Here is a 21,111-nt window from a genome sequence, read left to right as displayed (position 1 = left end):
CCAGGATCGGGTAGGTTAGTTACCTCTGTGAAAAGCCTCGCAGGTGGCATAAACCTCCCAGCCTGACCTTAGGACTCGGTGGCTGTTGGTGTGACCGGGGCGTCTAGCAGCAGATGAATATGGCTCACCCCTGCACTGAAGCCAAACCCAATTTTGTCACATTGGGGGCTCACAGGAGGAACTTCTGTCTGCCTGTCAGTATGGGCAGAGGAGAACGATAAGGGAAGGGCCTTGGGGGCCAGGCTGAGGGCGGATCTTATAGGGATACAGGAAGTCTGGTCTATTTCTGACTCTTCCCCCTTCTTCTCTCCATGACCGGGGGCAAGAATCCAAACTGGTCTGGGCAGTAGTTTGGTCTTTGCAAACCTGCGTCCCTGGTGCCTGTCTGGAGCCAGGCTGTGGGTGGGAATGTTACTCCCCTCTCTTCCTTCCATCTGCCACCCCTGGATGTCTGGATTCAGGATGTGTCCCTAGTGTCTAATATTTTGATAGGAAACTTACAGAGGCTGATACTCCTCTACAAATCTTAACAGGACAGTAAGTCCCCTACATACGAACGAGTTCCATTCCAAGAGCTCATTCGTTAAGTCCAGCAAAGTTAGCCTAGGTACCCAACTAACACAGTCGACTATATAGTACTGTACTGTAATAGGTTTATAATACTTTTCATACAAATAATACATAAAAAACAAAAAAATACAAAAATAAAACATTTTAAATCTTATAGTACAGTACCTTGAAAAGTACAGTAGTACAGTACAACAGCTGGCACACAGGGGCTGGCGTCGAGTGAACAGGCAAGACGAGTTACTGACTGGAGGAGGGAGAGGAGGTGGGAGATGGTAGAGCTGAAGGATCGTCAGCAACAGGAGACGGAGGGCGAGCTGCAACTGCATTCATGCCTGACGTGGATGGAACGCACATTTGCATCTTTGAAAGTTCGCAACTTGAAGGTTCGTATGTAGGGGACTTACTGTAAAAGCTTTTCAATGATGTGTTTCAAAACTGCAACAACGATGAACAGAGCAAGAGAACTGAAAACCTCGGGTTGCACGGTGGAATCACTAAGGCTTTGTCTTATGTTGCTGCAGGTTGCTAAAGTGCTGTTAACCCAGTAGGTGCTGTAGGTCCACCTACTCCCTTGGAACCTGTGGTTATCTCAGTGCCTTCCCAGCTCGCCTGACCTCCCGAACCTGCTCAGTTGTGCAACTCAGAGCTGCATGTGTCTTCCCCACCAGCCGAACCTATATTGGCTACCCTGAGACATCATTAGGGTCCAGCACCAAAAGTGCAGGCAGTGGGCACTCACCAAGGAGCAGCGGTGCAGGCAGTGGGCGCTCACCAAGGAGCAGCGGTGCAGGCAGTGGGCGCTCACCAAGGAGCAGCGGTGCAGGCAGTGGGCGCTCACCAAGGAGCAGCCTGACTTCTCCCAGGGTTGCCAAGTTGTCTCCAGATACCTACCATCCCAGTGTCTCTCCTTCGAGCAGTGAGGAATGCCGTGATGCTGATGGATTCCATCAAAGTGGCTCAACCCCAAAGCGTCTGATAGATTCCTCTAGATCTGCCTCAGTGCTGACACACACAGGAAACAGTCTAAAGCACCCAGGTTCCAAAGAACCACTTAATTCTTCCACATCCAATGGAACAAGTGACGCTGCCCATGTCGACACACGTGATATGACTGACGATAAAGCAGAGGCAGGTCCCTGGATGAGCACGAGAAGTGGTCACACATTTCTTATCACAGGTTAGGCTTGGAATGGATCTTACTAAGGTAGTTCTCCCAACAATTACTCTTGAGAGAAGCCCTCTTCTAGAAATATATGCAAACTTTTTGCACATCCAGACCTGCCTCTGAGTATCTGTGACCAGAAGGATCCCAGGGACCAAATGGTTCAGGTGGTCAAATGGTAGCTCTCAGGCTTTCATGCAGGAAGCAAAGGATCCGTTGCCAGAAAGCCACACGACTGCATTTTGGGTGAGACCTTGCAGCCTCATGAGGCACCGCCAAATGACACTGGAGAGAACAGAGAGCTAGTTTTAGAGGCACTAGTTTCTTGAAACAGTTTAACATTCGTGGCTGAGCAACTTTTCCATCATCCACCCATCTCAGCCTTTTTTGCTGAGTGTTTTAATGAGAAGATGCGATCCAGCATTCATACATGGACCAGATGAAAGTTTCTTGGGATGTTGACTGGTGTGCACAACATAGGGCAGGGCTGTGCCTTGTGTCTAGACTATGACAACTGTTAACATTCTCACATTCCCCAGTGGTTATGGAAGGCTTGTCCTTACAGCGCCGTGGGTGGAGCTAGGAAGAGAATGCACATATCAGTTGTTCCAAAACGAGCTATATGCAAATATCGTCTCCCATGCTACTCCTGCACAGAATTACCACTAAGATTTTTTTCTTCTCCAAATGACAGATCATTCTGCTCACTTGAAGGGAAATGGAATGGTGTAAAATATGCAAAATACTCAACAGGGGGTCATACAGTCTTTACAGAGACCAAGAAGTTGCTGGTAATCAGGAGGAAAGTAGGTTGGAAGAACAGAACAGAGTATGAATCCCACTACCTCTGCAAGGCTGTCTCTCTCGACCTAAACATCAGAGACGTTGACGCGGCCATTGAAGCAAGGCACAAGCGAGAAGAAAGACAAAGAGCAGAAGCCTGAGGAAGGAATAGAGAGAAGTTCAGTGGGGGTCTAGGTTATTCACGAAGATGGAGAGCGTTGGCTTTTTGGTGAACCACTACTGAAACTTCATGATGCTTCTAAGCATTAGATTGGGAAACGCAACAGCCTTACCTTGGGAGAACCTGTTCACTCCCTTCTTGCAGCAGGTCCAATCTCAGGGATACAGGCAGACCTCAGAGATATTGTGGGTTCGTTCCAGACCAGTGCAGTAAAGCGAGTCATACAAATTTTTGGTTTCCCAATGCATGTGAGAGTTATGTTTACCCTATCCTGTAGTCTGTCAAGCATGCAGTAGCATTATGTCTAAAAAGCAATGTACACGTCTTAATTAGAAAATACTTTATTGCTAAAAATGCTGTCATCTGAACCTTCAGTGAGTTGTATTCTGTCTGCGATAATAACATCAAAGATCACTGATCACAGATCACCATAACAAATTTAATAATAATGGAAAAGTTTGAACTGCTTCGAGAATTACTCACATGGGACACAAGAGACACAGAGAGAACAAATGCTGTTGGGAAAATGGCATCCATAGACTTGCTGGACACAGGGTTGCCACAACCTTCAATTTGTATTAAAACAAAACCACAGTATCTGTGAAGAGCGATAAAGTGGAGCCCAATAACATGAGGTCTGCCTGTACTGGACTTGCCAGCGCAGGTGTACAAGTAAAGTGAAGGCATCTCTGTTTTCCTCCGCTGTGGCAGTTACAATTTTGACTTCAGTCCTGCAGAAAAACTTCAGGTTTTGAAAATGTCTGCTCCCTCCCCAAACCCCACACCCTGGGAAGCGTTTCTAAACCCCAGTCTCAAAGTCCGTGCTCCAGTACTGCTGTTGAGGCGTGCAACAGCTGTTTCCTAGTTTGTATAATCTTAGGATGTACGTCTATGTATAATACGCCTAATGCCAGATTTTTCAGAAATATTCCATCTGCTATAAATGATTCCTCTGAGTTGTTTTTAGAAAACTAGTTCCATGTATTAAAATCAAGTGCTGCTGGTCTCACCTGTAATAACTTTAATTTTGGAATTGGACTATTATTAAATCGTGTCTAACCCTGGACTCCAGTTTAATTATACTCAGTGCTTCTTAAGCCTTCATAAATTTTTAAAAAAGGCAAATAAGTGCCTTACTGAACCGCTCACAGCCCTTCACTAGCGGTTCTTAGAGCAAAGCCCAGAATCCTTGCAAGGCCTCCTGGGTCCTGTGTGGTACCATTCCCGCTGGCTCCCTATGCCCTATGCCTACCTTTCTGGGCTCCAGCAGCTGGACCTCCTTCCGTGCCTTGAACCCTCCAGGATGTCTCCATATCTAGGTCTCCCCATGTGCCTTTAAAAGCGCCACCATCAGGCACCCCTGGAAAGTGGCTGGATTCAGATGCGTGTAGACCGCGCACCTCATTTGAGGGGTTTAGGTGCATTTGTTTTGTAGGGGCCTGGTGTGTAGGCCTGTCTGTGAGTGTGGAGGGGTGAGGTGGGCATGTTGGAACCTGAAATCCTTGAAGGCCCGGAGAGTGGAATTCCGGTGAGTGAGGACAAGAGCTGGCTCCTGTGTGGGCCCCTGCAGCTCTAACTCTTTCTCTGTTCCTCTGCTCTTAGGTGGAAGGGGGCATCGGTGAACTGGAACGGCTCAGACCCCATCCTGTGACCCTCCATGTGGGTGAGCCCCATGGCTCCAGCACACATCACTGGGGGTGACGGCTGAGCCCTGGGCCTCAGGGACAAGTCTGGGCCAGCACCTGGGCCAGCACTGCTGCAGAATCGTCCGGAACCTCCCTGCCTCTTCCATGAAGGGCCTGCCCAGGACTGTGCTGTGGACCCAGAGTGCTGCTGTGCAGCCCCTCCCAGCTGAGCGGTGACTGCCAAGGCCTGGAAGGAGGCTGGTGGGGCCTCTGCTGCCTTTTCTCTGCATCCCTCCCTCGCTCCCTGCGGGGCCGGCCCCTCGCCAAGCCTCTGATATGGTCGGCCCGGGACCCTGGCCACTCGTTATTTCTGATGGTTGGCTTTCTATAAAACAGGAGTCAAACCCATGCTGAGGGCCGAACCTCATTTGTTCTGTTGCCGCAAAGGAAGCATGAGGTCTGGCCGGCTCATGGCTGGGGCGGGGATGGTGATGGGTGGAGGGGCCCCAGAGCCCCGGAGACCTGTGGGCTAAGTCGTCACCTCACGAGGGTCTCTGCAGGCCAACCATGCCCTCTGGCCCACTGGTGTCCCTGGCTGGGCTTCTGGTTTGGCCTGGCTTCTGTGGGTCAGCCCCAGGTCTCAGACACCAGGCTGCGAAGGCTGGGCCAACCTGGAGACACTCAGGCTCCCTGGGAGCCCGTCTCGGGGCCGACCTGGATCTCTGCGAGGCCCCATGAGGACGGGCGCGTGGACCTGGATCTCTGCGAGGCCCCATGAGGACGGGCGCGTGGACCTGGAGGGCAGGCTACACCTGGCCAAGCAGATACGGGGAAAAGAACCTTTCAGGGAGGGACCTCCTGGCCAGGGAGAGCAACGAGGTGAGGAGGAGAAGAGGGACTGAGTGTGGGCCCCCGTGTGGCTGCAGCGGGGCGTGTGCGGAGAGAACTGGCTGAGCTGCTCCCATGGGCAGAGCCTGTGGAGACCCTCGCATTCCAGACTGAAGGTAGGATAGGTGGGAAGGGGGAGAACTCCATAATCACTTGTGAAGGGAAAATCGTACTCGGGGCCTCCTTCGTTCCAACAATTTATATCCAATGGATTCCAAAAAGGAATACGAGCGAGTATAGAAACACAATGGGAGGCAGGTGAAGAAGAAAGACCAGAGAGAGAGTTTTGTCAAAAACAGAAGCTGAGGCCCCTCTGCAGTGGCTCCCAGCGGTGGACTGAGCGAGGGCGCCCAGTGGGAGGGCACGGCCTCCAGGAGCCTCTGTCACCTGTCTGTCCACATGGGAGTCACATCATGGTGGAGCCACGTGCAGGGCCCACCCTGCTGCGCCCCGTGGGTGCTTGGCTGGGACTCTGAGTGGGGCCCGCAGAGGTGGGTGTTTACACGTGGCGACCTGGGCACGCACTCCTCCCTCATGTGCCCTGACCCAGGGAGAATCGTAGACACTGCACGGCAGCCAGTCCCCAGCCTCCGTGCACCCCCTTGGGCTCGGGACACAAGCAGCTCGGGGGCCGTTCTCCCCGGCAATGCTGGCTAAAGGGAGACCTCCTCCTCTTTAAGGGCCAGGCATGGAGGGGGCAAAGCTGGTATTTGGTGGTGACAACTAAAGAGCCTGTTTTGTGCTCTTGTGAGCTGGGTGAGAAGAGCAGTGGCCGGACTGTGGGTCTTTGGGGAGCGGCAGGGAAGAGCTGGCAGAGAGCGCTTTGTCCGGGCCCCCGTGGAGTTCGCTGCGTGAACTCCAGTGGCCATTCACAGCAGGCGTCCAGCAGAAACGCTTCCTATATGTCCCTGAAATGTTTATGCGTTTGTTTTCCTTGGCCAGGATCGGGCCTCTCCAGCTGAGCGACCGGGTGGAGGAAGTCGGTTTCCCTGCAGTGGCCTTGTTTATCAGCCTGGGAAGGAAAAGTGTGTCTTTTCAATAAAACACTTAACCTCCTGACCAGGGTGCCATGGGCGGAGCTGGAGAAATCAAAATATTCCCAGCGTTGCTTGGGAAGACCAGTTGCAACAAATTACAAAGCACTGTTCTAGAAGCCAAGACATAGAAAGGAAGATGAGCGAAGCCCAGCACCGCCCTCTCCCAGGTCCACAAGTCAGAATGAGCCCACGGTACCGCTGCCAAACCTGCCAGAATGAGATGCAGGCCCTGCTTGCCCACACGTGGTGCTCCTGGGCTGCGTGGTTTTCTAAGGAGACTGTGGGTGGTCTTCAGAGGGCCCATAGCCCGCCCCGCCCCGCCCCGCCCCACCCCACCACCAAATTAAATTAAGATCTTTGTGTACGTGTACAGTTGTGTAATTTTCTGGGGAGAGAGTCTACAGCCTACCTCATGGCCTTGATCTTGGAACAACACCCCTCTCTTTTCCCCCAGAAGGTTAAGAACCATATCCTAGGGTCGAGTGGCCTCTCAAAGGCTGACCCTGGGCTTGACTGTTGTCTCTCTCTGGCCGCCTCATGCACGGGGGAGCCGGTTTCTTGAACACGCAGACCTCAGTGGGATGTGAGCAGGAAGCATCTTTATTCTTTCTTATTGCCGTTGGCTCCCTGTATCCGTGGGTTCTGCATCGGCGGATACTGAGGGCCTAACGATGGGATTTGAGCATCCTCGGAATTTGGTATCCTTGGTGCCTCCTGGAACCAATCCCCCTTGGAGACCGAGGACGTCTGTATTTCCCCGTGGATTTTCTTTCTCTAGATGGTTCATTTCTTTGTCTCTGGATGAGAGAGGAAGCCAATTCCACTGCCCTTCCGGCGGTGTGAACGGAAGTTGCTGATGGCAAACACCTAACTCCACTCTCGTCACTGGAAAGATCCTCCTCCCCCTGTTCTTGTGGGGGACCTCCCACCCATAGGGCTCTCTCCTGAGTCAGGTGACTCGTCCTCAAGCTGGTGCTCATGGGGGCTTCCAGCACCTGCCCCCATCCAGCTTCCGGTGGAGTCAACCTCTCTCTTCCCCTTTTAAAAAGACGGGGGTCTTCCTTCCACAGGATCCACATTTGAACCAAGCAAAGCACCGACACGTCTTTGCCTCCCCAATTCTGGAAGTCAGACCTTCCCAGCTCAGGCCGCCTGTCTGCCCAGCCACCTGGGAGCAGTGACATGCCCTCGTCCCCAGGTGGGCGTCAGGGATCGGCCCACACTGCAGGGCACACATGGCAGGCTTTCGAGGAGTTTTCTTGAAGCCTCCCTCGCTTGGCTTAAGGAGAGGAGATGCTCCTCTAGGAGGCAGTGGGGACGGGGATCCCAGCACACGGATGCCTCTCTCCAGGGAAGCCCTCACCAGCTGCTGGCCTCTTCCACTGCCAGCCCAGCGCTTCCTCACCTTCTCGTGTGGCTAGAGGGCGTGATGGGTGCGCCAACCTCGGCAGGACCATTTCCACCCTTCTCTGTAAGTTCCTCATGGTTGCAGCACAGGTAAGAAGAAGAGTTTCCAGTAGAGCTGCGAGAATGCCCTGGGGGCCAGAGCTGGGACAGGGCTCGGAGGGGCATTTGGGGAAATCCTAAGGTAGGGTTGCGTCCAGATTCCACCTGACTGCTCCCCAGGGTCTCTGTGTCTGAGCCGGCAGGGAAGTCAGGGGCCGGGGCTGGGGCCTAACCCATCAGAGGCACTGCTGGTGGAAGAGGGGGCAGCAGTGGGCCCAGGCTTCTGGGAGGGCCGGGAGCGGTGAGGGGCAAGTCTTGGGAGCTCTGCCCTGGAGCTTGCGATTTTGTGGGGTGACAGTTTGGAAACTCAGAAGTCTTCCCCATGATGAAGAGGTACCGAAGGAACAAGCAGGAGGAGTGCCGTATAGACACAAGGGAAGAAGCTGCGTCGGGACCAGAGGGCCTGAGTTTAGTCCCGACTCACCACTTCCTGCCTGTGTAGCCGTGAGCACGTGACATAAGCTCTCTGGACCTCAGTTTCCTCATCGGCAAAATGAAATCCCCCACTTCCTCCCCCGCAATAAGTCCGTAATGAGGATGAGGTGAGTCCACACAGTGTGAGCACGGGGAATAGGGCCTGCACATCACAAGGTCTTGGTAAGTGTTCGCTCTGAATATTTCCAGCGTGGGCTAGAGGGGACTCCACGGTGCAGCGTCTAACCTGGACATTGAAGGGTTTCGACAGTGGAGAATTGGATGGAAGTTCATTCCAGCTGAAAGGAACGGTGAGAGCCAAGAGACCATCAAAGTCCAGGAAGTCTTTTTGTCTCATCGGGGGCGACCCGAGAGTGGGAGGGTTAGGACAGGAGGCAGGACTTAGACGGTGGGCCCTGAGGCTGGGACATTTTCTCCGGAGACAAGGACTGCTCAGAGCTTTCCTTCAGACCTCTCTCCTGGGCAGGGGAGTGGGTGTGCAGCAGAGGCAGGGGGCACATCGAGGGGCTACTGTGGTGCTCCCAGGGAGGACAGGACTAGTGGAGAGGCAAGGAGGGGATGGAGACAACGCGTGCTGATGACGTTTGCTACCAGAGGCCCCATGGACCATCCTCACTGGCCGCTGATTCCTTTCGGGATCCTGACCCTTGCAGGAGGCAAGGAGGCTGCTGTGTCCTTTTGCAGGTATTTCTCTCCACCCACCAGAGTCCTCCTCACTCCCTAATCACGCCCTAATCCTCACGGGGCTGTGGGAGCTGGAATTACCAGGCAAAAATGCCAGGCATTTGCGATAATGGGGATGGCTTAATGCAGGACGAGGGGTGGGCTGGCGGTGGGGGGGCGGGTGGCAGGCAGGCTGCCCTGGGTTTGTGGCGTGCCCCTCCAGCGTCCACACGCTGCTGCTCCGGCAGACCCGCTCTGCATGACACAGGCAGCAGTACCCCCTGGCTGGGCGCTCGGTCTGCCTTCCCGCCCCTCCTTCCAGGCCACTTCAGTGCCGTGGTGCTTCGTCCCACTGTCCGGCCCACATTCCCACATCCTGTTCCCCAGGAAGTCACTGAAAGCCCTCTCTTTACAGATGGGGAAACTGACCAGATAGCAGTCTGTAGTTAAGAGCCCTCCTAGGACGTTTCTCCTTCACGGGGGTCTCTTGGAGACCAGACCACCAGCGTGGTCTTTGGATGGAAGGGAATACAGCTGATGGGGAGGCTGTACGGTGGGGGGATGATTCTAATCCGCCTCTAATCCCGTCTCCGCCTCTCCCTTCTCCAGCTCCATGCACTCCCCACTCCAGACCATAGCAGCTGCTTCCCTGGTGAGCCCCTCACTGCCCGAGGCCTTCACAGGTGCTCTTTGCTGCACCTGGGTCCCTGCCCTCCAGCTCCTCGTGTCCATCTGTCAAATACTACCTATCCCTCAAGGTCTGTCTCTAAGGGCCCTCCTCTAGGAAGCCCTCCTAGATTACCTGGCTGAGTGCCCTTGATCAGCTCCTCTCTCACAAGCCCAGCTCCCAGTGAGTGGGTGCCGGTCACACAGCTACCGGTTTCCCCCTTTACTGTGTGTGTGTGTGTGTGTGTGTGTGTGTGTGTGTGTGTGTGTGTGTGGCAGGGGCCACCTGGTCTTCCCTCTCTCCCTCGTCCCTGCCACCAACCGGTACCAGTCCCATCATGGGGAGATGAAACTCAAGGTTCATTCCCCTCTTTGAAGAAGCCCCTTCAGGCCTACATCTGCCTCCTCCCTTCACCCCCTGCCCCACCTCCGGGCGTAAAGCCCCAGTCACTGGGTGTCTGACTGGGGAGGTGCTGCCTGAGGTCTCTAAACCGTCGAGTTGGCTGTGGTTTTGAGATTAAACCTGGCGCCTTTCCTGTGGCCTCTGATAAGGGTGATCCTGGGTGCTTATCTCGCAAGTTCTGTTTTAAGGCCTGCTGACATCTGCGGGGCTCAGCAAAGTCCACCTCCCTGTGGAGTGGAGCCCTGGGGGATAAGCGCCAACCTCCCCTCCCCCATCTCCGTGTGCCCTGCTGGGCCACCCAGGGTAGGCACTCTCAGAGCACTGGGGACACTGGGCCCTGCCCCCTCTGCCCCACCCCTCCCCTGCCCTAGCACAGGGGCCGAAACTGAGGGGGTGCTATTAATAATTACATGAGGACAATTGTGTCAACAGACTGCGCTGTGTGTGGGGACCTTAGTCTAAGGAAGGATTGTTCCATTATTGATCGATCTCCTGGCACCCTGTTCTCCGAACTCCTGGGCTCAGATCCTTCTTGGATTTTACTGGGGACATAGGGCTCAGAGGAGGGAACTTGTATGGATGGGAGCAGTTAGGCAGGCTTCTTGGAGAGGGAGGATTGAACCCTGACCCTGAAGGAGGGTAGGGAAGCAGGAGGGGCAGAGGCACTCCAGGCGGGATGGGCGGGGACAGAGCTGCCAGGGGAAGGGGCCTGGGGAGTCTGGGGTGCCAGGAAGATGGAGCATATTAGGGCTGGATCCCGAAGGGCTTTGCATGTCAAGCAAAGGAGATTGAGCTGCCTCTGTGAGCCCTGGGGAGCCATGGGGGCTTTCAGAGCAGGGCTGTTTTAGAAGACTCAGACTGCAACAGTGTGGAGGGCGGCTCAGAGAAAAGATGCCAACTTCCGAGCTAGGGCCATGGAGAGGAGGAGTAGGTGGGCGATGCCCTGTGTTTTAGTGATTCAGCCTGGGGAGCAAGGTGGGACCCCGTGGGCCTGGAGTCAAGGCCCCTCTCTCCCCTGCTTCCTGGAAGGCAGATCTCGGCCCTGAGGAACCATTCTCTCTGTGTGCTCCCCCGTCGTCAGTGGCGGCTGCAGCTCTCCCGGGAACAGTCTTTGCAAAACATCCCTAGCTCCTGATGAAGGCTTCCTCAGTCTCCTGCCTTGGCAAACCGTGAAGGAGGGGGCCTCAATGTGAGGAAGTGCCCGAGCCTTTGTTCTGGCCCCAGCCACGGCTAGACCCACTGCCCATTGTTTATAAAACTGTTGGTGACCTTGGGACGAGCTGGCTCCCTTGGGCCTGGCCACCTCCAAGTGCACATGGAAGACAGCCAGTCTGGCAAGATGGTTCTCAGCCCCTCGGTGGCCTTGGGGAGGGCTTCTGCCATGGGGTGCCTCGGGGCCCCATTTGTGTTCTCAGAGTCTGAAAGCCCCAGCTCTGGCCATCTGGGGTGTCGGTGGATTTTCTGGAAACTCCTCATCTCTTGAGGACCAGGAATTTCTCAGACAGGAAGGCAAAGAGAGCTCCCAGTCCCTGGTCCCAGGTTCATGCTTCCTCCACATCTGCTGCTGTCGGGGCCCTGGCTCTCCTGGACCTGTAGGTCGGAAGGCCCAAGTCTATGCCCCTACTGTTCTCTCTCCAGGTTTGGGGGATCCTTGCTGCACCCACCATGAGGTGTGAGCTGTGAGAAAGGGGCCTGGACAGCTTGACTATTTGGGTTTAGATCTTAGCTCCAACGTCTCAGTTGCGTCACCTAAGTCACAAAACAAGCAGACAAAATTAAAACTTGTCTGAACCCCAGATTCCCTACCTGTAAAATGGGAATAATCATACCCCGTGCCTCTGAAGGTTGGTGTGAGGAGTAAGTGTACAATGCTTGGAACAGGGCCTAGCACCCAGTCTGGGCCCAGGAGATGCTGGCTCTTTGACTGGGAGCTGGATGGGAGGCCACGGGATTTGGGGTGGGTCTGACTCGAGGCCCACTGGACCTTAGCCTGTCCACTGACCGCTGGAGGTCAGTCCCTCTCCCCCTACCTTTCCAAACCCACCCCCAAGTGGCTGTCCCTCCTCTCCTTTCCCCAGCTCTTACCAGGCCCCATAGCTGCTCCTGAGTTAGATGGAGAAATGTCTTCCTCTCTGGTTGCCCCCGTAAGGCCCTCCCTCCCCACTCTAGGCTTTGGTCCCCTGTTTGTGAAATGAGGCAGCTGGGTGATGTGGCCCTAGGCAGCTGGGCCCACACTCTCAGCAGGGACCACTCCTGAGTCGAGGGCTCCAGTGGCAGGCACCGTGGGCAGCACCTGATCATGTCCCTCAAACCTCCCACTTCCAGGTGAGAAAACTGAGTCTCAGGGCACCAACGCACTTGGCCAGGGCCCCAGGCAGACTGATGGCAGGTGCCAAGCCTTCCTATTTGCTCTCCTGCTTCCTGGAAGGTTAAGCAGGGAGGAAGAGAGGGTGGGGCTTCCTGGAACCCCTCCTCTCCTATCTTCCCTTACTTCCTCCCCAGTCGCCAGCCCAGGCCTGAAATTCTGGGGGCTCTGGAAACATCTGCAAGTGTCCTGGTTTCTACACCGGCAAGCGATTGTGTGGGAGCCCAGCCTTTCCTTCAATTCAGGCTCCAGACTTCTCCCCTGGAGCAAACTGGAGGGAAGGATGGTTCAGAGCCCCCGTTTTGGCCCAGACCAGAAGGAAGCCCGGCTGGCCAAGGCAGGAGCAGCCGTCCAGCTCCAGCGTCTCCGGCAAACCCCACATCCTCTTGCCCCAACCCCTGCTAACGCAGACAGACTCTGGCTTTATTTATCTAAAGGTTTTCCATTTCCTTTTCTGGGAAGTCATCAGGGTCCTACACGTCCCTTTCATCACAAAGGAGGCTGGGAAGAGAGGGTGTGTCCTGTGTCACCCTGGGAAGAGCAAGTGGGGAACACTGGGGACCCAGTCCCCAGGTGACCCCACTGTGCTCTACCTGACCCCCCCTTCAGGCCGAGATGACAGCTCGGGTTGGCCTTTCGTAGGAACATCCCCGTTTACAGGTGAAGGGCCTCGGGAGGGGGCAGTGACTTCCCAAGGCCTCCTGGGACAAGGCTGACCAAGCCTCTCTCCCCCTGGGTCCTGTCTGTGGCTGTACCCACCGTCATGTTCAGAGGCCTAACTGTCCGAGCTCCTCGCTCAGCCCCAGCTCCCGCCCGCACTGGTCTGGAGCTCTCTGAGGGCAGAGCCTCTCCACCCGCAGCATGGGTGCTCCCTGAGCAGGCAGGGCCCACGCCTCTCCCTCTGCACCAACCTGGACAGGAAGCAGAGATTCAGGCTGTGAGGAGAAGATAGACTCACGCAGGATGTCCCGGGCATGAGGTGGGTGGGTGGGGGCTACGCCATCCTACCTCCACCAGCCCCTCTCTGAGGGTCTGAGCCAGCAGTGTAGAGAGGGGACAGTGGGGAACCTCTCCACCTCTGCCGTGGCTGGAAGCCCACCCCATCCCATCTCCCCTTCTGCTTGGACTTTCCTCTCCCCAGACCACTTCTCTTCCTTTACATAAACAGATTTGTCTGCCATGTCCCCTCCTCCAGGAAGCCTCTCCTGATTATTGGGAAGAGGTGCGGCTCTTCCGCTGCCCACATATCCACCTCACCCCTTCCTGAGGCTCAGGCCTGGGCCTTAGCTGCCCTCCCCTGAACACTCAGGGCTGCATGGTGAAGCATCAGAACCCCGGGTTTCCCTCTGTTGTCAGGGGCCCTTGAGCCAGCTAGTGTCTTAGCCACTAGGTGGTGGAAGAATGGTCTCCTATGGGCATTGACCATGGCGCTGACCCAGGCTTGGCACAAGGGGCACTGTGTTATCTAAACTGTGAATGTCCATCAGGGATACACCCCATGGAGGTGTCCAGGCTCAGTCCATCTCACAGAAAGGCCCACTGTGCCCCTAAAACACAGCTTGTTTCTCAAATCTCCTGATGGTAAGATCTGCTCGATCAGTTCCCTGGGCAGCCAGAATCAGGGAAAGGACTTTCTCCTGATGACAGACAGCTGTCTCTGTTGTCATAGAGTAAGAGTTGGCAAACACTTCTTTCTTTTCTTGCCATGGCTTACAGGAAGCTCAGACGGAAAGTGATATTCAATTGCAATCTCTCGCCCATATCATGAGAAGTTTCCTTCCTTTTCGTGTATTTATTTTAACTAGATTGTGATCAGGAGTTTATTTTGTTTGCTTGTTTATTTTGGTAATTCAGCCCCTTGCTGTTCAGAGTCCTGAGACCAGTGGTCTTGAGACCAGCAGTGGCATCACGTGGGAGCTTGTTAGAAATGCAGAATCTTGGGCCCCACCCAGACCTACTGAAACAGAATCTGCATTTTAACAAGATCCCCAGGGGATTCCTGTTCACATTAAAGTCTGAGAAGCACTGATGGAATCCTCAGATGCTCTGGGAACAGATATGAAAGGTATGTGAAATAAGACCAGTAATGATTCTCCCCTTTCCTACCCTGATTTCTCTACCAAAGAAATTTATCTTTGTTGCAGCCCTGCCCAAGCCTGACATACCAGCCCTGGCTGTGATTTTGGTCCTCAGTTGTGCTCTCTGGCAGGGTCAGGTCACTGAGGGGTGTGGGCTGTCATCTAGAGAATGAGGCAGGTGGAGGGCCTGTGCCCCAGGACAGGGGACCTTCCATAACTGTCTGCTCCCTCATGGACCAAGGGGTAATGGAATTGTCCTGATGTGATCTTGCTGGGTTTGGGCCCCCACTACGACCAGGATGAAGCAGGAGCACAGAGGGCAACAGAGACCTGGGGATGGCCCCTCTGAGAAGTGACAGTCCCTGAGAAATAGTCCTTATGTCCCCACTTCTCCAAAAAGCTGTCGCTGGTCGGTGTTGGGGGGCACACGGTCTGTGGCCCCGAAGGGCGTCACTGAGAAAGGTGGCAGCATTGCTGGGGGGTGACATATAAGGGGCCGCTCTCTAACCATAAGAGCTGCCCCACAGTGAGCCGATAAGTGGTTCCCAGGGGGAACAGCAGCCACAGAGGGGATCATAGCTCTCTGGCAGGGATGATATTAAGGCGCTTTCTGGGTCTGATATGCCATTTTAGGCAGCCTAAACTATATTTAGCCTCTTTCAGGCCTGGGCCTGGCTTGGACAGAGGCAGGATCGCCATGAGGGGACTGGGTTCCTGAGTTTAAGGCACTGCAGCCCCAAACCCCTCCGGCCCTGGCTCTTCAGAGGTCCCAGTGACGTCAGCCCGGAGAGGGGGTGGCGGGGGAATGAGTCCAGCCTTGTTCAGGCAGCGAGTCCCTGCCGGTCACTGTGTGCCCGCTCTGACAGTAGGGCCAAGGGCTAGGCCGAGACTAGCTCCCCGTGTATGACGTTGGGAAAGCCCCTTCAGCCCGTGGCCTCAGTGTGCCTTTGTGCAATAAGGTGTTAATGACCTGAAGGCCCTCCTATCCTAATGGTCTAATCCTCAGGAGTTCGGAGGTGCCCAGGGCTCGTGATGGGAGGGCCCTGGAGCGGACCGCGCGGGCACCCCGTGAGATGACTTCCTAGGACTGACAGGCATACCTGTGAAACAATAGCACAAAGCAGGAGGCATGTGTGCTGGGATGAGGCTGCCGGTGCTGGGGGGCTGGGGAGTTAGGGACTGGCTGGGCACAGGGGCCAAGGGCAGGGGGCCATGTCATCATTTTCTCATTAGGCAAGACAGCGATCTGCCTGTGTGAGATGATCTTGCTGGCCCTGTGGGCTCCAGGAATGTTGGCTTCACATGAATAGAATCCCCAGACTGGACCACAGAGGGAGGGGTCTCCGGTGGATGGGGAGAAGGGCAGCGCTGCCTACTTCCTCCCACCCTCCTAGACTCACCCCCGCCGGCCCAGCCCACAGCATCACAACATCCTAGGAAGCCCAAGAGTGAAAGCGGGGTGCGGGGGGTCCCGCAGTTTGCCTTGCCCGTTCCTGCCCTGTGAGGGCCCAGCATCCCCCTCCTGACACCGGCTGGTAGGCTGGCAGACAGCTGGTTCCGTTCACGTTTGAAAACTTGCCCGAGCTGCCCTGCACATTGAACCTGCTCCCGACCTGGCTGCAAGAGAGCTGGGTCAGACCCAGTCCCCCTCCCGCCCAGGGTGGGTGGTGTCATCTGGAGATGACGAGAGGCTAGACGTAGTATTCCCAAGAGAGGACTCAAAGCCATGGCGTCGCAGAAATGGCCTCCGCCGCGTTCCTCTTGCCCACGGCTCCCCCCCTCCACCATTTAAATTCAGCTTCATGTTAAGGAGCTGAGAGAGGCCCCTGGATTATGGACAGCATGGGTGGCTGCAGCGCTGAGTGCTCAGAGAGACCGTGCAGAGGTCCCAGGGCTCAGGGTACAGGCAGCAGAGGCCACAGTGTACATGGCAGAGGGTTTCGGAGGTGCAGGGGTTGTGGCCATGATGCATATCTTTACCCTGTGTATTTGCATGCATGTGTACATGTGAGGATGTGTGTGCACTTGCAGGTGTATATATTTAGGCATGCACACGTGTTTGCATGAGTGCAACACAGGTTTTGTGTATGCAAACCAGTGTGTGTGCATTGCATATATATGCGTGTGTGCCCATGTGGTGTCCATGTATATGTGTGTGAGCACATGTGTGTGTGTGTGTGTGTGTGTGTGTGTGCGCGTACATGCATGCAAGTCCATTCACTGTCAGGAGAGAAGGAAGGGACAATCTGGCCCGTGTGGTAGCACCCGGGCCAGGTGTGACTTGGCAGGGTAGGCAAGAGGGATGAAGGACCCATGATGAAGGAGGACAGAGCTGGAGACGCAGCTCAGCCCAGGAATACGCCTTACTTGTCGGAGGGGTCAGTCTGAGCACAGCTGGAGCATGCGCATCTCAGCCCGCCCTGACTACCGCCCTTGGCCGTGGTAGCAGTGGTGATGGCCATGGTGGTGCTCCAGGCCGCATTATGATTTTTTTGGGCCCTAGATTCTTTTGTCTTTGTGAGCCCCTTCCTCCATTAAACAATATTAAAAATGAAACTTTACGACTAGGGGGATATAAAGAAAAATATATTAATCCTGGTGATGAGGTGAGTGAGAACAGTGCAAGCGCAGTGAAAGGGGAATTTCCCTAAAGCCCTGGAACCTGCAGCACCCGAGCGGTCCCACGGTAGGGCCCAGAGGGAGCACAAGGTGGCACCGGGCCGCGCCTGCTCCCGCTGCTGGAACCCAGCCGGGGTGTGCTCGCTGGAAACGCCGAAGAGCCTGCGAGGCTCTGGCCCTGAGGTGCGCCCAGCTGTGCCAGCAGTGGGCACCGAAGGAGGCGACGGCACTGGGGACGAGAGCACGGGGTGGCCAGCCAGAGCAGGGTCTGGCAGCTGGGAGGTTCTCAGGAAGAGGCAGAGCCCTGGGAGATGTAGTGAAGACTAGCAGAGGCAGTGGGACCCGCAGGTGGGCAGGGAGGCCCCGTGGCCAGATGACACGGGGGCATCCAGGAGAGGGCTGGAGCAGGACAGGGAGCCTAGAGTCCCTGCCTGCGGGACTTGCAGTGCCCACCTGGACACTCTCTCTGGGGACGGTGGCCGTAGGTGAGGGCTGGGATGGGACAGGGGCAGGGGAGCATAGAAGGTCCCCCCTGCCCACCGCAAAATACCTTCCAGCTGCCCGGGCACTTTTTTGAGTCCTCACTGGAGCCCGAGGACTAGGTGGTCTCTTGTCCAGCAGAGAAAGAGGAGGAAGAGGCTGGGCGAGGCTGACAGACCAGGCCTGGGCAGGAACGAGAACACCTGGCTGCACCCTGACCCACCAAAGAACCTCGGGCACGTCACCTCACCTCTATGAGCCTCCGTTTCCCCATGTGCAAAATGAGGGCATCAGATCCCATGCTCTCTGACGCCTTCTCCCAAGTCTTGCTGCTTTATGATCGAACAAGGCAAAGACAGGAGATTTTTGAGGGCTCAGGGCAGGAGAGGGTAGGGGTCGCGGAGAGTCGAGTGGAAGCTGCAGTGACAGCCAGGCCAGGGGAGAGGGGAGCGCCCTGCGTGTGGCCAGGGTGAGGAAAGGCTCCAAACCCCGGTGCCCAGTGCGCCGAGGCCGGCTGCAGGTTGAACCCCCTGTCCTGCCTGTCTCCCCTCAAGGGTGTGTTTAGAGGCTTGGGACAGATGCCACCACTAGCATTTTCTGGAAATGAGCGAGGCCCCCCTCCTCTCCTGCAGGGCAGGGCTGGGGAAAACGTGACCTCCCTCCTTCTTAGAGGGCCTCCTCCAGTCCCAGCAGAGTTGGGGGTGGGGCAGGGGCAGCCGTGTGTCCTCAAGGTGCCCTCATTCAGGCCTAGGAGCCCAGCCTGACTCTCCTAGCCAGGCTGGGGGCAGCTTTCCCACCTGCCTCTCAGGCTCATCCTCTGGGGCATCAAGTGGAGGCTATCGCTGGGGAGTTGCTAAAACATTAAGACAGAAAATCCCGCTTGCCAGAAACAGGGTTGACGCTGTCCCACCCTGCCGGCCTCCCCACCAAGCCTTGCTATTATTGCTCAGGGCAGGCGGGGGGCGGGGTGGGGCAGGGCAGTGTGAGGAGAAATGAATGGGAGGCAGTAGTTTAGAAAATTACTAAGTTGTTCCGCCTCTGGTGAATCACTGGTGGCCCGCTAAGTCCTGTTTTGATTTAAGGGGGATCGTGTGACGCCTAAATGGCTAGGAGTTAGCTGTCAGACAGGGAGGGATTCACATGCTCTAAGAGGCGGCACCTTGTCTCCAGGGGAGTTGGACAGTCAGACAGCAGATGGTTCCTAGATCATCCCGCCTGTGCCCAGCCCTGCACTCAGCTCTGCTGCGGGCACGGTGGATGGGGAAGGAGAAGACCCAGGCCCTCGGGCCCACCCTCAGCCCCTGGGGTCGGGGGGGGGACAGCCCAGGCTGGGGTGAGCTCACTGCTGTGGTGTGGGTTCTGCCGTGGAGGAGGGGTCAGAGGAGGCTGGTCCAGCGGGGAAGGAGAAGGAAGAGTGTGCGTGCAAACAACTGGGCACAGTGAGCATGGTGGCACGGGAGCCCGGGCCCTCGTCTGGGACTGGGAAGGGGTGGTGAGAAGTGTGCCCCAGGGTGGTGAGTGGAGAGCCTTGAGGACACGGCCAAGGAGTTGGAGTCTCCATTTTGGTCTCTGTGCTCTGGGCCTGGGTCCCGCCTCTGCTCCCCCTTGGTGGGGAATGGCCACACCTCCCAGGAACAGTGACTTCACTCTGGTGCTAAGTCCTCGCTTCTGGCGCAGGCCTCCCGGGCAGCGGGGGCAGACAGGCCCCATCCGGGCAGCCTAGATCAAGGTCAGGGTGGGATGGTAGCCAGTGCCCTGTTGAGGGGCAGAGCTGGGAGGACCAGAGGGTTTCTCCAGGAGCGGGTGTTCATTGGTTCTTCGCCACCCTCTCCAAGACCTGCAGGGACCTTGGCCTGTATTGCCACCCTCCACCAGTGCTCTCGGCCATGATTCAGAGAAGTCTGATAGAGGGACTTGGGGAAATTCAAGCTGCTGGTGGTCATGTCCAGTCAGCTGTCGGTGTCTCCTCCTACCTCAAACTCCATCTTCCTGGTGGGCCTCCTGGGGGGAATGAAGTCATTGTTCCCCACAACTCAGACTGTGGGTGGGAAATCCCTGGCGGCCCAGAAGGGAGGGTCCATCCCCTCGGTCCCTCTTCCCTGTGCTGCACGGAAGCTTCTGGCCAAGAGAGTGACAGCTGCGGCCACACCCATGGGCGTCCTCTCCCCACTTAGCCGGGGGGGCCGGATCCTTGGCCAGCATGTGAGGCTCTGTGCGTCCACCTCTGGACAAGGCTGAGCCTCTCCCTCTGGATCCGGGTGGGGACCGGAACCAAACGGCCCTGGAACAGCCGGCTCTGACTGGAATGCGGGTCTTGTAGGCAAGGTAGGAATATGGCACGCCTGGCAAAGCGTTCGCTGAGACCTTGGCTCTGGCAGGGCCAGACGGTGCCCAGGCCCAGTGGCCTCCAGCCCCGCCTCAGGAGCTGGGGAGGGGGGCAGCCCCCCTTCTTTAGCCTGGCTCAAGCCTGTGGGTTCTGGAGGCTGGGCCCACGCCGCTGCCCGTGGGAGGGCCGCAGAGCCTGCTGAATCAGGTCACACTGGAGGGGGAGCTGGGTGGGTGTGGTCCCCTCCACAGGACCCAAGCTCCCCTGCCAGCGGCTGGCAGGAACACAGGGGCGGCTCTGGCCTCTCCTAGCTGCTCCGATGCTCCCTGCCCCACACCGATTACGCGGACACGGTGAAGATGGTTCTGTCACTCCCACCCCTCACTCATCCTAGTGCCTCTGGGGCCAGCTTCCCCTGCCCTTGTCTTTGTTCCTGGCCCAGCAGAGCTGGGGTTTCCATCTGGTACCCGGGTCCATCAGGGCCCTTCCTGATAGGCGAGCAGAGAACCAGACTGGGGTTCCTGAGTTCCCCAGCTCTGCCATCCCTTGGCAAACTGCTTACCCTCCGAACCTCCCAGGGTTGTGGTGAGGATGGACCCTCAGACAAAGGCTGTTTCCTTCCTTCTTTCCCTGGTTGGCCTGGGTTTGTGGCCGACCAGGGAGGAGGTGGAAGGGTTTGGGGCCTTTTTGGGTCTGGGGCTCCCCTTTCCCCATTGAAATGGCCACAGAGGCCCTTTTCCATTATGGGAGATGGTGGCTGAATGAGGTGGGCATTATTCTGGAGGTGCCTGCGTTCTGATGGTGCCTCCTGGTGACGGCCGTTCCTTCATGCAAAGGAACGTAGCTATAATGGTGGCATTTAAGGCAGATGCCATGCTGACCTGGGAGAGGGGGCAGGAAATGCAGGGGTTTCGGGGACTGTTGCCCTGAGGACCCTCGTATCATCCTGAGATTAGTGGGTGCCTAATTTGCCTGGGCAAAAGTGCTTTGTCAAAACCCCTGTGTCCCCCGTCTCCTGCCCCACTGCAGACAGACATGGCCATCCAGCAAGTACACGCTCACACACGCGTGCCCCCCACAGTAATACACTCAGCCACTCACACAGAGCCTGCAGGCTCATGTGCTAGAAGGAGCACTTCAGGAGCACAAGGAGCTGGGCCGCCTCGTTCGTAGCTGTCCCCCAGTGCCCAGAAGAGTGTTTGGCCGTGACACGGGCTAAGTAATTTATTTGTTGGATGAAATAGTACTTCCCAGGTGACTCTCACCCTCATACACAGTAGCACGTGATGTGTCCTCTGCTGCCTGGGTCCTGACCTGGCCCGTG

General features: G+C 56.4%; 1 pseudogene; it reads left to right on the top strand.

Annotated features, from left to right (window-relative positions):
- The first annotated feature begins 1,113 nt into the window (after positions 1-1,113).
- Positions 1,114-4,729, top strand: LOC113618262 (oxysterol-binding protein-related protein 9 pseudogene; annotated as a pseudogene).
- The last annotated feature ends 16,382 nt before the right edge of the window (positions 4,730-21,111 follow it).

This window comes from Aethalodelphis obliquidens, unplaced genomic scaffold (genome assembly GCF_003676395.1).
Source record: "Aethalodelphis obliquidens isolate GAN/ISIS:26980383/991018 unplaced genomic scaffold, ASM367639v1 scaffold5, whole genome shotgun sequence".
Lineage (NCBI taxonomy): Eukaryota > Metazoa > Chordata > Mammalia > Artiodactyla > Delphinidae > Aethalodelphis > Aethalodelphis obliquidens.
The sequence above is the reverse complement of the archived record's forward strand: the minus strand, read 5'-3'. Positions and strand labels throughout refer to the sequence as shown.